The sequence below is a fragment of the Triticum urartu genome, chromosome 3 (assembly GCF_003073215.2).
Source record: "Triticum urartu cultivar G1812 chromosome 3, Tu2.1, whole genome shotgun sequence".
Taxonomy (NCBI): domain Eukaryota; kingdom Viridiplantae; phylum Streptophyta; class Magnoliopsida; order Poales; family Poaceae; genus Triticum; species Triticum urartu.
Genome location: NC_053024.1, coordinates 458,453,874 through 458,469,516, shown reverse-complemented (window position 1 = coordinate 458,469,516; position 15,643 = coordinate 458,453,874). Strand labels below are relative to the sequence as shown.

Sequence of the window (15,643 nt, the reverse complement as noted above, 5' to 3'; positions counted from 1 at the left end):
TCTATTGGGGAATCTGAACATACGAAACCATCGTGGGGTGATGATGAATTGTCCACTGATGTAGATGTTGGACATTGCACCGATGTGACTTCCCTCTGCTGGGTAGTATCATTTTCTCCTAAATGTAATTTGAATATCGATGTTATTACATATACTGTGAGTAGTGTGTGTTATAATATAATTAGTAGAGAAAAGTAGGCGTCCACACCATAAGCGTACCTGTGCTAGTGAAAAGTATGTGATCATATTCCACCATTTCAGTTATGCTTCCTAGATTACCTGTTAGGTTGATGACAGTGTCAAAATACCAGCTAAACCTTTGACAAAATTGGCAAAAATGAACAGATGTGTGTGAGAATTACCTTGAATTGTAGCAGAAGTTTGTGCGAGCGTACTTGGGTAGCTAAAGACATAAGAACTTGATGATGGATGTCCCACCAATGAACCTGTAGGTCACTGTAGTGCAATAGAATCCCTGCAGAGGGCATCTCGTTTAGATGCGTAGCTTGCATTACGTTGAGCTAGGAGTGCTTGCCGCTCTTCAGGTTGTAGGCTTTGCCTACGTGCTCGCTGGCGTGCATTTATTTCTTGCCTCTCATCTAATGTCAAACTTTGCCTACGTGCTCGTTGGCTTGCATTCCTCTCATCAAGTGCCATTCGTTGTCTTTTTTCTCTTCTTTGTGCATTAATCTTTTCCTTCTCGGCAGGTGTTAAATTTTGCCGACGTGCTCTAACACGTTCTCGCCTTGCTTGGATTTGTTCTGGTGTACGGCTAGCATATCTTATTGCTTCACATGCACGCTTTCGCCCTATAGCATTTTTATGAGAAATTAATTAAGTAGTTAAATAAAATTACTTATGCACACAATTTCACCTTATAGATTTACCTTTTGAGCTTTTTCCGCGCTCCAAGCCCTCAGTTGATATGAGCTTGCCATTAGAAGGAAAAATCGTAGATGATTCGTTTGTCACTTCATCGTCCAAAGACGAGTGACTTGAACTTGTCATATCTGTTGGCTCACGTATAAATAGACTTGTATGAGCACTTGGCATGCCACTGGAGCAAGTTCTGTTGGAATTGGCTACAAAATAATGCATTCAAACTGCACACTGATTAGATGAAATAAGCTATGAAATGCATAAAAACTGCAATCAGATTAGATATAAATAATTCAGGATGTTGGAGTCAGTTATGTAAGATGTGTATCATTCAGTACTTTTCCAACTGCTACTGATACAATATTCAGACGGGGGAAGCTAGAATGAGTTTTTTTTATGTATGGCCATCATGCGTGAAACATGGGCCACAAAAACCTCCCATGGAAATACCACGCCACTCCATAGATGAAAGGTGAAGCGCTTGGCCTATGGCAAATATAACCAAATCAGTATAATACATGAACCTTCAAATTCTTAGTTTGTGATTCCTTTTATAATACTCAAGTTTCATTCCACAAGATGATTCTGGAAAGATATTGCAACTAAACACTGCTTATGGAAAAATAGAAAACAGTTCCATGTGCTACCACCACCACATATGCAATTGCACAAGTAAGATTGTCTAATAACAAAGATGAAGTAAGGGTTGATGAGATCGTAGAGAAGATTTTAATATTCATTCACAACCCATACCTTGCCCTTGACGAAGAAGATTAGATGGCGAAGAGGAGTGAATCACACTTCCTCACACTCCCTTCAATCTAAAGGTTTGCCTGACCAATGTGTGACTTCTTGGGGGTGTAGTTTGAGCAGCGTGAGTCCCATATGCCTGCCCACTTATTTATATTGGGTTGTAGGAGTGGTTTCTAGAGAGTTCGAACTGGGCGCGCGGATTTGAACTTTGACAGAAATTTTGAACTTGGGAGGCGGGACGGGCGGGAAGGAGAGGCATCTCACCAGACCAGACCAGCCGTCAACCATCACACCAGACCAGCCGTCTCTAAGACAGGGTTTACTGGAGGAGGACGCGGGAGTGAACCAGCAAGTACTCGAAGGGAACGGCCTGGAGCGCGTCGGCAGGGAAGCTGGCGTCGGCGTCGCTGAAGAGGCGGCCAGGAGGAGGGGGTGGGTGGCCGGGTTTCTGCATCAGAGAAGGAGGCAAGAGTGGCGTCGCGAGCTCGGGGGATGGAACGTGCCGGCGGCGTACTTGCCAACGTCGCCGTCGGAGGAGATGGGGTGGAGGGAGGAGACGCCGGGAAGGAGGAGGGGGGAGTTGGTGGGCGATTGGGCTGCTGCGTCAGAGGATAAGGCAAGACAGGGGTCGCGGAATCGGAGGCGGACGGCGGCGGTGGCGTACTTGCCGACATCGGCATCGGAGGAGATGGGGTAGGAGGGACAACAGCGAGGAGGGGGATTGGTGGGCCTGCTACATCAGAGGGCGAGGGAGGAGAGGCGTCACGAACTTGGGGGACGGGCGGCGACGGCGGCGTGTTTGCCGACGTCGGCGTCGGAGGAGACGGGTTCGGCAGGAGGACAAATCGGGAAGGGCCGGAGGGGGAGGTGGTAGTGAGCGGTGGGGATGCTGCTGCAGTGAGGAGGCGGAAGAGGGCATTAGGAGCGGACTGCGTCGGCGGCGCCAGCGGTGTGTGGAGCGGCAGCGCGCTGCCCTCTTCGGTTCCACTGTTTTCTTTTGTTTTCGTGAAGGATCTGGATAAGGTTGGGATGGCTGGAGCTCAACGAAGAGACACAAGGTTTTTTTTACAACATGTATCGCGGTTGGCTCCCATGCGTCGGATGCAGATCTGATGGTTGAAAATGAAGTATGGCAGGCACACCATCATACCAACTGAGTATTTTATAGTAGTAGAGATAAGTAGCTATGTCCTCTGAAAAGTTTAGTGATCAAACGAATTCTGTTAATTATGAAACTTTGCTTAAACTTCCAGCGCAAGATTATTGATCCACGCATAAGTCTCTAGAATATTCGGAAAAGGATAATTATTTTTTGAATTCAAAAATGCCAAGTTACGTGTTGTTGGACCACTTTAAATATTTCTAGGGGCATTTGGGGAATTCAAATTATGTTGGTTTCTTCATGAAAAATAGTTAGTGAATATTTACAAGCAAACAAAGATTTTTATTTGTGGTTGGGATAAATATTGTTTTTACTTTATTTTAAATTTGAGTTTGACTTGAATTTTGATCAAGTGACCATTGGCTTAGTAAAAAGGTGATGACGTGGTATCATAAGGGGGAGATTACTATAGCATGATTATCGGGGTGCTATAAATCTCCTCCACTACAAGAAATCGCGTCCCGAGATTTAAGAGGTAGAGTCAAGGGAAAAAGTTCTGGTTACGAAATTCTAGCAAGTGTTATCGGGCTTGGTTGCCATTCTCGAAGAATTGATCCCTCTCGTTGATGTCTTCATTTCTCTACTTCAGGTCAGCATGATGAAGTCGTCATCCCTTCTTCGGGAACTCCATCGTACTTACGAATAGGTAAGGGCAGCTCGGCAACTATAAAATGCTAAGAGGGTATTCATCTAAGCACTTCTCCCATTACAAGAAAGATCAATCTAGTAGGCCAAACTAAACCGATAATTCAAAGAGACTTGCAAAGATATCAAATCATGCATATAAGAATTCAGAGAAAAACCAAATAATGTTCATAGATAATCTTGTTCATAAATCCACAATTCATTGGATCTTGACAAACACACCGCAAAAGAGTACTACATCGAATAGATCTCCAAGAACATCGAGGAGAACTTTGTATTGAGAATCAAAGAGAGAGAAGAAGTCATCTAGCTAATAACTATGGACCCGAAGGTCTATGGTAAACTACTCACGCTTCATCGGAGAGTCAATGGTGTTGATGTAGAAGTCCTCCGTGATCGATTCCGCCTCCGGTAGATCACCGGAAAAGGCCCCAAGATGGGATCTCACGGATACATAAGGTTGAGGCGGTGGAAAAGTGGTTATGTGGCTCTCCCTGATGTTTCTAGGGTATAAGAGTATATATAGGCGAAAGAAGTACGTCGGTGGAGCTACGAGGGCCCCACGAGGGTGGGGGCGCGCCTACCCCCTGGGCGCGCCCTCTTGCCTCGTGGCTTCCTCGTGGAGTTCCAGACTTCGACTCCAAGTTTTTTGGATTGCTTTCGGTCCAAGAAAGATCATCGCGAAGGTTTCATTCCGTTTGGCCTCCGTTTGGTATTCCTTTTCTACAAAACTCTAAAATAGGCAAAAAATAGAAACTGGCGCTGGGCCTCTGGTTAATAGGTTAGTCCCAAAAATAATATAAAAGAGCATATTAAAGCCCATTAAACATCCAAAACAGATAATATAATAGCATGGAACAATCGAAAATTATAGATACGCTGGAGACGTGTCAATGTGCTACAGGCTGCGCTTGTTGCCTCTGTGCGTCTCACGCCGCCTAGGTTTATGCGCAATATCACTGGGTGGCGGCGGGAAATGGTGGCGTGTTCATAAAATGCCATCAATTAATGGAAACTAAGCATAGAAGGAACATCGAGCTAGCACGACGCGTGCATGCACATTGCTCGCCCAAGGCTATGATCCATATAGTTGTGTGCCCAACAGAGCACACTATTCGCAGTAAAGAATATTGTTTCGTTTATCCTAGTAGAGCAGTGGCGGCAAGCGTCACAAGAAGTAGATGATGATCAGATGATCGTTTATCCTGGTTAATTATGCATGTAATAGTTTACTTTGGTGTGTGGAAATGTCATTTGTGTACTAGCCATCTATGTAATTGGATGTTTCTGTTGTCAAGCCTAATCAAAAACAGTTCATCCGAGTGAACCGTATACCATATATCGCACACACCTTTATCTGGCTGACCGTTTCTTTTGTGTTGCCTAATCACAAACAATTCATCAGAGTGAACTTTATGCCGTATATCGCACACACCTTCATCTGGCTGCCCGTTTTGTTGTTCTGACTCATCACAAACAGTTTATCCGAGTTAACTGTATGCCGTATATCCCACACACCTTGATCTGGCTGCCCGTTTCTGTTGTTCTTCCTCATCACAAACAGTTCATTGCACTGAACCGTATGCCCTGCATCGCACACGCAACTAAAATCTGAACCATGTTTGATATATACTTCATCACAAACATTTTGCATCTTTTTTGATGGTTTTTTAATCACCATTTGCGATTAATGCATCGCACACAGTTTCGTCCAAGGGTCTCTGATCATAGTGTCGCGTTAGCTGCATCCTGTAGTAGTGTAGCATTACTTGTTCCTCAAGTAATATTACCGTTGCTCCAAAATACGACCATTGTGAACGTGTCGGCTGGCCATTGGCTGGACCGCGTGTCCAAAATGCTCATTTCCCATCCGGGAAGGCTGCGGCTATAAATAGCCACCCCGCACCGACTTTGTCCGGTGGCTGCTCCGTTTGATTCTAAGAAGATTGTTGAGCAACCCCCTATCCGAGTGATTTGAGTTTAAAATCCACTAAGAGAAAACTCCTAGAGCCAAAAATTAGACAGTGGTTCAACATCGCTCGAATCTAAGTCTAGTATGCTCCGCCTATAACTCTTGAGAGCTGCAAACTCTCTAGATGGTTAGGTGTCAATTTCTTCAGAGACCAAGAGTGATTGTGGTTTTCAAAGAAGTCTGTGAAGGTTTGGAGAACGCCTCAAGTATCTACCACGAGTAATCGACATTGGTTGATAAACCAATTGTCGAGGAGAATAGTGCGAAAAGATATCTTCTATGTTAACTCACAACCTCTCCAACCAGACGTAGTCCTTGTGCAGAAGGACAGACATGAAGGAAATATGCCCTGGAGGCAATAATAAAGTTGTTATTTATATTTCCTTATATCATGATAAAAGTTTATTATTCATCCTATAATTGTATTAACCGGAAACTTAGTACATGTGTGAATACATAGACAAAAACGGAGTGTCCCTAGTATGCCTCTACTAGACTAGCTCGTTAATCAAAGATGGTTAAGTTTCCTAGCCATAGACATGTTTTGTCATTTGATGAACGGGATCACATCATTAGAGAATGATGTGATAGACAAGACCCATACGTTAGCTTAGCACTATGATAGTTTAGTTTATTGCTATTGCTTTCTCCATAACTTATACATGTTCCTATGACTATGAGATTATGCAACTCCCGAATACCGGAGGAACACTTAGTGTGCTATCAAACGTCACAACGTAACTAGGTGATTATAAATATGCTCTACAGGTGTCTTCGATGGTGTTTGTTTAGTTGGCATAGATCGAGATTAGGATTTGTCACTCCGATTGTCGGAGAGGTATCTCTGGGCCCTCTCGGTAATGCACATCACTATAAGCCTTGTAAGCAATGTGACTAATGAGTTAGTTGCGGGATGATGCATTACGGAACAAGTACAGAGACTTGCTAGTAACGAGATTGAACTAGGTTTGATGATACCGACGGCCGAATCTCGGGCAAGTAACATACTGATGACAAAGGGAACAACGTATGTTGTTATGCGGTTTGACCGATAAAGATCTTCGTAGAATATGTGGGAGCCAATATAAGCATCCAGGTTCCGCTATTGGTTATTGACCGGAGATGAGTCTCGGTCATGTCTACATAGTTCTCAAACCGGTAGGGTCCGCACGCTTAACGTTGATGACGATCGGTATTATGAGTTTATGTGTTTTGATGTACCGAAGGTAGTTCAGAGTCCCGGATGAGATCACGGACATGACGAGGAGTCTCGAAATGGTTGAGACATAAAGATTGATATATTGGAAGACTATATTCAGACACCAGAACAGTTCCTAGGTGTATCGGGTATTTTCTGGAGTACCGGGGGGTTACCGGAACCCCTCGGGGGGTTATTGGGCCTCATGGGCCTATTGGTGGAAGATAGGAGGTAGGCCAAGGTAGGGCGCGCGCCCCCTAGCCCAAACCAAATTGGACTAGGGGGCCGGCCCCCCTTGAGGGAGTCCTGGACTAAGGGGTCCTCGGGCGTCTGGCCTATTATCCATGGGCCGGACTGATGGTCTGTGAAGACATGAAGGCCGAAGACTGCACTGTGTCTGGATTGGACTCTACTTGGCGTGGAAGGCAAGCTTGGCGACCAAAGATTCCTTATTATGTAATTGACTCCATGTAAACCCTAGATCCCCTCGGTGTCTATATAAGCAGAAGGGGATAGTGCGAAAAGGACATCACATATACTCATTACCATATTCATAGGCTAGACTTCTAGGGTTTAGCCATTATGATCTCGTGGTAGATCAACTCTTGTAATACTCATTCATCTAGATCAATCAAGCAGGAAGTAGGGTATTACCTCCATAGAGAGGGCTCGAACCTGGGTAAACATCGTGTCCCCTGTCTCCTGTTACCATCGATCCTAGACGCATAGTTCGGGACCCCCTACCCGAGATCCGCCGATTTTGACACCTACATTGGTGCTTTCATTGAGAGTTCCACTATGACGTCGACAAAAGGTTCGATGGCCCCTTCAATCTTCAATAATGACACTGTCCAAGGAGGAATCCCCCTCGGACAGATCTTCGTATTCGGCGGCTTCATACTGCGGGCCAACTCGCTTGGCCATCTGGAGCAGATCGACAGCTACGCCTCTGGCCATCAGGTCGGATTCAGAAGCTTGAACTATGTTGTGGATATCCATGGAGACTTGATCTTCGAGGGATTTGAGCCCGCGGCGATCGCTCCCCCTCATCCCGATGAACGTGACTTAAAACTTTCATCGGATCACACCCAGGAGATGGTTCCTGCGGCTGCAACGACCTTAGAGCTGAAGCAGATCGAGCCATCCGAGGCCTCATAGTCTGCGGCGTTGGAGCCACACATGGACTCAACGCCCTGCAATATTCGCTTTAACGGAACTTCGGACTCGTCTCCAGTTATAAGTTCTGGATTGTGTACACCCGCGGACACCGAGCTAGATCGATTATTGATCTTCGAGTTCAGCGCCGCTGACGTTCTCCAGCACTCGCCTTTGGGTGACGTGTTAAAATCTTTAAATAATTTGTCCTTGGAGAAGGACTCACAGCCGAACTATGTCTGGTTCGAGCTAGAGACGGATGATGAGGAATCTTGCTTCCCACCCGCCACCCACTTCATAGCCATCGTCGATGACTTAACCGACATGCTTGACTATGGCTCCGAAGACATTGACGGTATGGACGACGATGCCGATAAGGAGCAAGGCCAAGACCCGCCATTCACTGGACGTTGGACGACTACCTCTTCATACGACGTGTACATGGTTGATACACCTAAAGGATCTGGCGACGACAAAGAAGAGCCAGATACGAATAAAACCTCCGAGACACAGTCCAAGTGTCGGCGGCCCAAGCACCGCCTCAAGCCCCGCCACTCAAAGGACGACAACACTGGCACCGGAAAAAATAGTACTCTGGGCGACGCCGAAAACAATGAAGATCCTGTCGGGGCTACATCCGAACAGGAACACGACAGCAGGCAAGACAACTCTGACGAACAGGCCATTGTAACATCCCAAAATTCTAAATTTTGGAATGTTATATTAAATAGATAGATTTGAGTGATTGTTTGATTGATTGACTGAAAGTGAGTGAATTCGAAACTTTTTGAAAGTTAAATGAGAGGGAATAAAAGGACTTTCACAAACTTTCATATTTGCTTTCTCATCTCCATGAATTCAAATTCTTTTTAAATACAAAACCCTTGAGCGAAGATGATATGACTTCTTCCATTTAAATTAAATGAAAGGGTATTTGAAAATAATTGAATTTCATTTGGAAATATTTCAATTCATAAACTTCATGCAACTCAATGATTTTCATGAGAGAAGATAAAATGACTTCTTCAAATTATATGAAATATGAGTTGGGAGTTTCAAAGAATTAAATTCAAAGTTCTTTTGAATTTATTTTCAATTTGGAGTTATTTGAGTTTTATTCAAATTATTTTTTTCCAAAAATAAAATATATGGAAATTAGGGTAACATAATTCCCTACAACAGAAAATTGGAGAGAAATAAATTTAAAATCATTTTGATATTTTTAAAATGATTTTTATTGGATTTTATTAGACCAGTAGCACTCTTTGAATTATCTAAATTCGAGTGGATTTTATTTGGCATTATAAAAATGTTCAACTTGTAGAAAATCTTTTTCTGAAAATTTTGATATATAATATGCCTATACAAAGTTTTATTTTTATTTTCGTTTTTCAGATTATCGCATTCTGTAAAGAAACAAAAAACTGCACGCGCGCCTGAAACTAACTGTCGCTCATGTGCGCATCATAGTACCAGCGGGCGCCCTATTTTTTTGCTTTATGCTATATGGGCCAGGCCCAGCGAGCCTTTTCATTTTATTTTTCTCTTAGGCTGATTTTTTTTTTAAAAACGCAGCCGCAGCGTGCGCCTGCGGCCGGCCGAAGCCCTTTAGGCCCATCCGCCTTTTTTTTCTCTGTTTCGTATATTTTTGTCTACGTTTAGTCCCACATTGCCTAGCCTTTGACTACTAAGCCTCTTTTCCACCAATAAATATAGACCCATAGAGCCTCCAAAAATCATTCGATTCGAGTTAAATCAATATTTTGGTTTGACTAGATTCATTTAAAAAAAATATTTGTCCTCTTCTGTGTGACTTTTGGAAATTGTTCCTTTTTCCAAAATCATCTTTTTTCCGCCTTATAAAGGTATCTTTCTTTGTTTTTTTTCTTCTCATACTTCCATAGTTTATTATTTCTAGACTAATGTGATAAAATAATTAGATTATCAATTAGTCTACGTATTTATACATTAGACCCTAGCCGTAGCTATTTTTCTTCCGTAAAACAGCTTGGCCCAGATTTTTAAAATAGCCAACTTTTTACTTGTTTATCCAAATCCAACGAAACCAACGCCCACTTCTTCGTTATGATCCCCTCTATCCAGTAATCCAACCCAAACATGTTTTTGAAATTTTCAAATTTTGAAATTTGTTTAGATTCATATTCAAACTTCTTTTGAACATAACTTGAGTTTTATAACTCCGATTTAGTCGATTCTTTTTGCAAATCGAAGCTCTTGACCTAAACTTTCTGATAAGGCCAAATTCATATAATTTTGGTACTGTTAGAAATTGTTTTATGTTGCAAGAGTTATTTGCTTGATTTTGATGTTTTCCGAACTGTCTTTTTCGTTCTTCCAGATCTTTTGAGTGATTGCTTATGTGTGGTTACTATTGCTTGCTTATGATAGATTGACCGGAGTGTGACGAGTAGAACTATCAAGAGTTATGAGTGCGAATCATCTTTATCAACATTGCAGGCAAGTTCACACTTTGATCATATCCCCTTTCATACCCAGTTTTTATGCATTAGTTTCACCCTCAAACATTGCATGAGTAGGATTGATAACATGTGGGTATTGGGAAGTAGTTGATGAGGTAGGAACTTATTGCCTTGCATTCAAACCTTGGGAGTTACTATTAAATTATGCTTATAGTGCCATGCTATGCTCGTAGACGTGGATTGGGGTTTGAGAGTATTCATGACAGATGTGAGATTGTTAATTAATAGTTTACTTAAGGTGGTAACTTAAACACACATCTGGGTGGATTGAGGTACCTGGGTAATCCAGGATTGCCTGTATAGGCACCTCGGTAGACCAGGATTGCCTGTTTTTTATGGACCGCCACCCAGGCTCAAAGGGATCGTGAGATTATTCATACTAGAAACTTCCGTGTGCAGCCACAAGCTATTATGGGCTCTAGCATAGTTGATTAAGTCGTGCAAAATCTTACAGGGTAGACTAGCATATGTAGGGGAAAGTAGGTGTAACGGTCTATCCATCGTAAGGTGCTAGCGCTTCTGAAAGACTATGTCTCGGTCATCCGTCTTCTCAAACACCATGTAGTGCGAGAAACCAAACGGAGGCGATTGAGTCTTGTGGGGAAAAGTGCGCAAACCTCTGCAGAGTGTATAAACTAATCATGGTTAGCCGTGTCCCCGGTTATGGACATCTTGAGTATCTAGTACTTGGATTATCATGTGAATCTCATCATGTTACTTTAAATTAATTTTGTTGGGTTTTAATGATGATGCTTAATTGGGATTGAGAATGCTGTCAACCATTCTCAATGTTCAACAACCACCATGATAGTTAAATAAAATTTATTCCTGTGTAGTAGGGAAAAATTGGCTTTTCGCAAAAACCTTATAACCATAGAGCTTTTCCACCAGCCAAATATGCATGTAGTGATAGCCATTGTTCATCATTCTCTATGGTGTGAATATGCCAGTACATTCAATGTACTGACCCTTGTGACTGCAACGTCTCATGTTGCAGGTTTATCTTACGACGAGTAAGTGATACGTTAGGGTTACGATTTCTACACTCAACTTTGACGTTGGTGTTGATGGGAATCCACAACCTTGTTACTTCCGCTATTTTGGATTGAGGTAATAGTATTTTACGTTACTTATACATGTGATTTATCTCTGTTATAAATCCTCGAGTACTGTGTGTGTCAACATACCGATCCAGGGATGACACTTAAGCACAGAGACTTGATCCATTCGGGTTGGGTCGCTACAAGATGGTATCAGAGCACATGTTGACTGTAGGACGTGACCCCTAGAAACTGGCAAGCCCATAGGAAATATTTTCTCTACAACTTTCTTTTCAAAAAGATCTTTTACCTCCCTTCTCTTCTGAGTTTATTCAAAAATTCCCTTTAGTGAGACCATACCCCTTTCCCCTTTTAACCACACGAAGATTCGACTGATGAGACCACTCCAAGAAGTACAAGATATCGGACAACTAAGACCACTTCGGAATGAAGAGTATTTTCTGTGCATCTGAATAATAGAAACTACAATGGTTGAAGACCGAAGACAAGTAGAATTTGAAGGCTCTGAAGAATTTCCAGATTTGTATGACCTAGGAAGGCTACCCTTATGGAACTTGGCAGACTATGGAAGTTGTCAATACCCGAGATCAAGGTGTATCGGAGAAAGACTGAAACAAGGAGCATGAGAACTCGAAGTTTTGTCAAAGAAAACCCTAAGGTAGGAGATATCAACTATGGAATGATAGCTCATGGGAATGACAAGAGCAGAAACATAGCTATCCATGATGTTATCGCCTGCTTATGCTATTGTCGCCGTGCTGAGTTAAGCATGCATATACATGGAAGGATTGGATGGTAGAAGGCTGATGGTGCATCTAACAGCAAGAGGTGAAGTTTTAACCTTAGCTAGTGTATCACCAGGATCTGGAGTATTACATCAAGAAGTTAAGATGGACCTACAAGAAGCAGTATTTTGATAAGGAAGTATTTCATGAGGAACTCAGGACCCTGAAGATGAGAGTAGCCAAGCTGGAGGAGCAAAACCTCGAGAAACTAAAGATTCGTCAGGAACTAGACCATGGTTCACGCCAAGGATGTTGAAACCCAGAAGTTTGGAACGCAACTCCAGGATATTAAAGGACGTCACGAGAGACTTCGCGTCAACAGAGTTGATCTGGCAAAAGAACTTGAGAAAGACAAGCATGATCGGAAGAAGCCATTAGAGGCATGAACAAGGCTTGAAGAGTTTGGAGACGTTGAAGATTTATTGACCTTTAGAAGACCAAAACCCTGTTATATAGCTACGTTAGATGCGACGTATGTGAGCTGTCATTTGTTTGATGTTTTTCCCGACGGCCACAAATAAAATCTGTCTTTTCAAAACTGTTGTTTGCATTGTGTGTATCCCTCTCTATCTTTCTTATCTCACCCCAAACCCATGGACCCAATAGAGGATGAATGAAGATGAGCTTGTATTTTCTGGACCGATGAGTCAGTTGGAGACAGACTGATGGATTCAGAACATGGAGGATCACATGGAGAATAACCCTATACTCGGAAAGGATATGACCCAGCATGCTCTTCAGTGCTTTAAAAGAGGTACTGCTACTTGGTGGAGAATGTACCAAACCATCAATGGATGGCAAGGAGTAACCACTTGGAAAGAATTTAAGTTGACTTTGCCAAAGTCTCGGTTTGTGTCCCAGAAGTTGAAGCCTTATGGAAAGGATATGAAGAAACCTTGTGCATGCAAGATTTGTGGAGAAATAGGACACACCCATGAAGAACACAAGGATGAATGCCCTAATTGTGAAGGAAGTCACCCAGTTGAAGAATGCCCAATTAGGCAGATTACTTGTTTCTTGTGTGAAGGGACTACCCACTATCCTGCTCAGTGTCACATTTACCCCATGGTACAATGAACCATCCAGCAGAAGAAAGAAGTAATGAAAGGAGCCCTTATGGAAATTTTAGAAGAACCCGTGATGAAGGAAGAGATGGAGGACACGCCCAAAGAAGAACCAATTAAACCATGCACCAAGTCATGCTATTCATGTGGAGAAGAAGGACACATCTCCCAGAATTGTATGAATGAGGATCTAGTAGAATTCCCGACAGAGGAAGTAGAATATGACCCACAAGAAATAGAAGCCATGATTGGCATGGAAAGGTCCAGGAAGAGAAGCAGATTGGATTCCAGGAAGGACCTGAGTCATATCACCTGTTATAGGTGCAAGGAGTCAGGGCACTACCTCAACAATTGCCCAAAAAGAAAACCTCGATACTTGTCAGAAGTAATATGTTTTAGTTGTAATGGAGCAGGGCACTTTGCCAGAGAATGCCCCAAGGAGAAGGAAACTTGTGCTAAATAGTTGAGTTTGCAACAAAAGAAATGGAGTAGTAGAAGTGAGAACATTTTCTTTTATATTGAGGTGTTGAGTTGAGACATGTAATGGAAAAGCGAGAGATTGTAATCACTTGAGAATGAATAAAGTTAGCATCGTTGGTACTGATATGGATCTTATGAGTTGTTACTCTATGAAGAAGAATTTTGGCCATTCTGAGGATATGAGAAATATGGTCTATGGAAGATTTGTGCATTTTAAGGGTGGTAGTACCCTGTAAGAACCCTTGACCCCTGGAAAAGATAAGGATACTCCACTGAGTGGATTTCAGACAAAATGAATACGAGTTTTGTCTCGATATGTGTGATACTCCAAGAGTATGTGGGATGAAGTTGGAGACTGTCAGTTGTTTGGACCAAATGTGATCAAGGAGTCAGAAGAGAATGTTAAGTTGATTCGAGATAGACTGAAGGTAGCTCAGTCCAGACAGAAGAGTTATACAGACTCAAAAATGCAAGGAGGTACTCTATGAAATTGGAGACAGAGCATGTCTTCATGTGCCCCCTCTGCGAGGAGTTAAACGATTTGGAGTTAAGGGAAAGTTAGCTCCGAGATTTGTAGGACCATACCGAGTCTTGGAGCGTATGGGAGAAGTGGCCAACAAGTTGGAGTCACCCGAAGGACTGTCAGGAGTTCATGATGTGTTTCACGTTTCCCAGTTGAAGAAGTGCCATGTAGAGATGGCCAATATTCCCCTGTAAGGACGCTTGACCCTGGAAAGGATAATGATGTTCTACGAAGTGGAGTATGGACTTCATAAGTATAAGTTTTTATCTCGGTATGTGGGATATCCCACGAGGATGAAGAGATGAATTACTATTGGAAATAAAGGAGGTATGATGTTGGAAATATGGATCAATGGAAATTCCATGATGAGTCTGAGCAATCATGTCCTAGTTGGTGCCAATAGAAGGAAGGAAGACAGTACAATTTGATGGATTTTAAGTATGCTTGGAAGTTGGATGTTGGAATAATGATCAGTTGCCCCGAGGATGAGTTCAAAGTTTACAAGTGATGAGATGGGCCATAACCCACAGGCCCAGGACCTGCCAAGAAGCAAGCACATTCTTGCTGAAGGAAAAACCTTGGAGGAAGATACGATGTTTATCGGCAGACAATTTTATAGGAGTAACGCAAAACCTGAGAGTTGTGAAGGAACAATAGATGTTTGTTTGGCTTGTGGAATCAATGGATTATTCCGAACGCAGTTCGTGGACAAGAGAAATTCTGCAATGCTTGTGAGGATGACCGAGTGTTAGAATGCGAGATTCGCTAAACCGTATACAAGGTAATGATTTGGGTGCGGGATGGATTGATCACCATACCGACTTACTCTTATTATTCGCCTTGCTATGTGGGATGGTAAATCTGAGTGACTTACCTATAGTAAAGAGACGACGATCAAAACCCTGTTAAACTTAGAATGGTATAAGTATTTTCCCCTTGTACACGGCAGTTTTTGCCAACCGTAGGTTATACGGTGAGGATCAACCCAGACCCATTTCCTGCAGGAGAAACCATAAATTGTTGACCACCATGAGATATCGATTAGTTGTTTAGTACTGGCGCCAGACATGTCAGGTAAGAAGACCCAGTCTCAGAATAACCTTACCAAGATGAAAGGACAGAAAAATTGTGGTAAAGGTTATGCCACTACCGGAAGAGCCCGGATAAGGAATTATCCTGAAGATCTGAGAAGACCGACACTGTTAACAATATGGATGAAGTATATGAGTTTTGATGGAACCGTAACCATGCTTCTAAGGGTGGTAGCACCCCAAACCCCCTCCTGCGACAATTGATGGATTTTGAGAAGACCCCGACCCTAACCTATTTCTTTCTAGCCTCTCCGAATCTCGAGGACGAGATTCATTTTAAGGGTGGTAGGTTTGTAACATCCCAAAATTCTAAATTTTGGAATGTTATATTAAATAGATAGATTTGATTGATTGACTGAAAGTGAGTGAATTCG

The 15,643-nt window shown here is 42.6% G+C and overlaps 1 long non-coding RNA gene across 2 annotated transcripts; it reads right to left on the bottom strand.

The window, feature by feature from the left end:
- Window positions 1-2,641, bottom strand: LOC125548481. Of its 2 annotated transcripts, XR_007301099.1 has the most exons (5): window positions 1,633-2,641; window positions 888-1,365; window positions 363-809; window positions 220-279; window positions 1-118 (listed from the first exon to the last, which is right to left on the bottom strand). It is a non-coding gene; the product is annotated as an uncharacterized LOC125548481 (long non-coding RNA). The 2 variants fall into 2 exon arrangements; XR_007301100.1 differs by lacking the exon at window positions 1-118 and having other exon boundaries at window positions 219-279.
- Window positions 2,642-15,643: the final 13,002 nt, after the last annotated feature.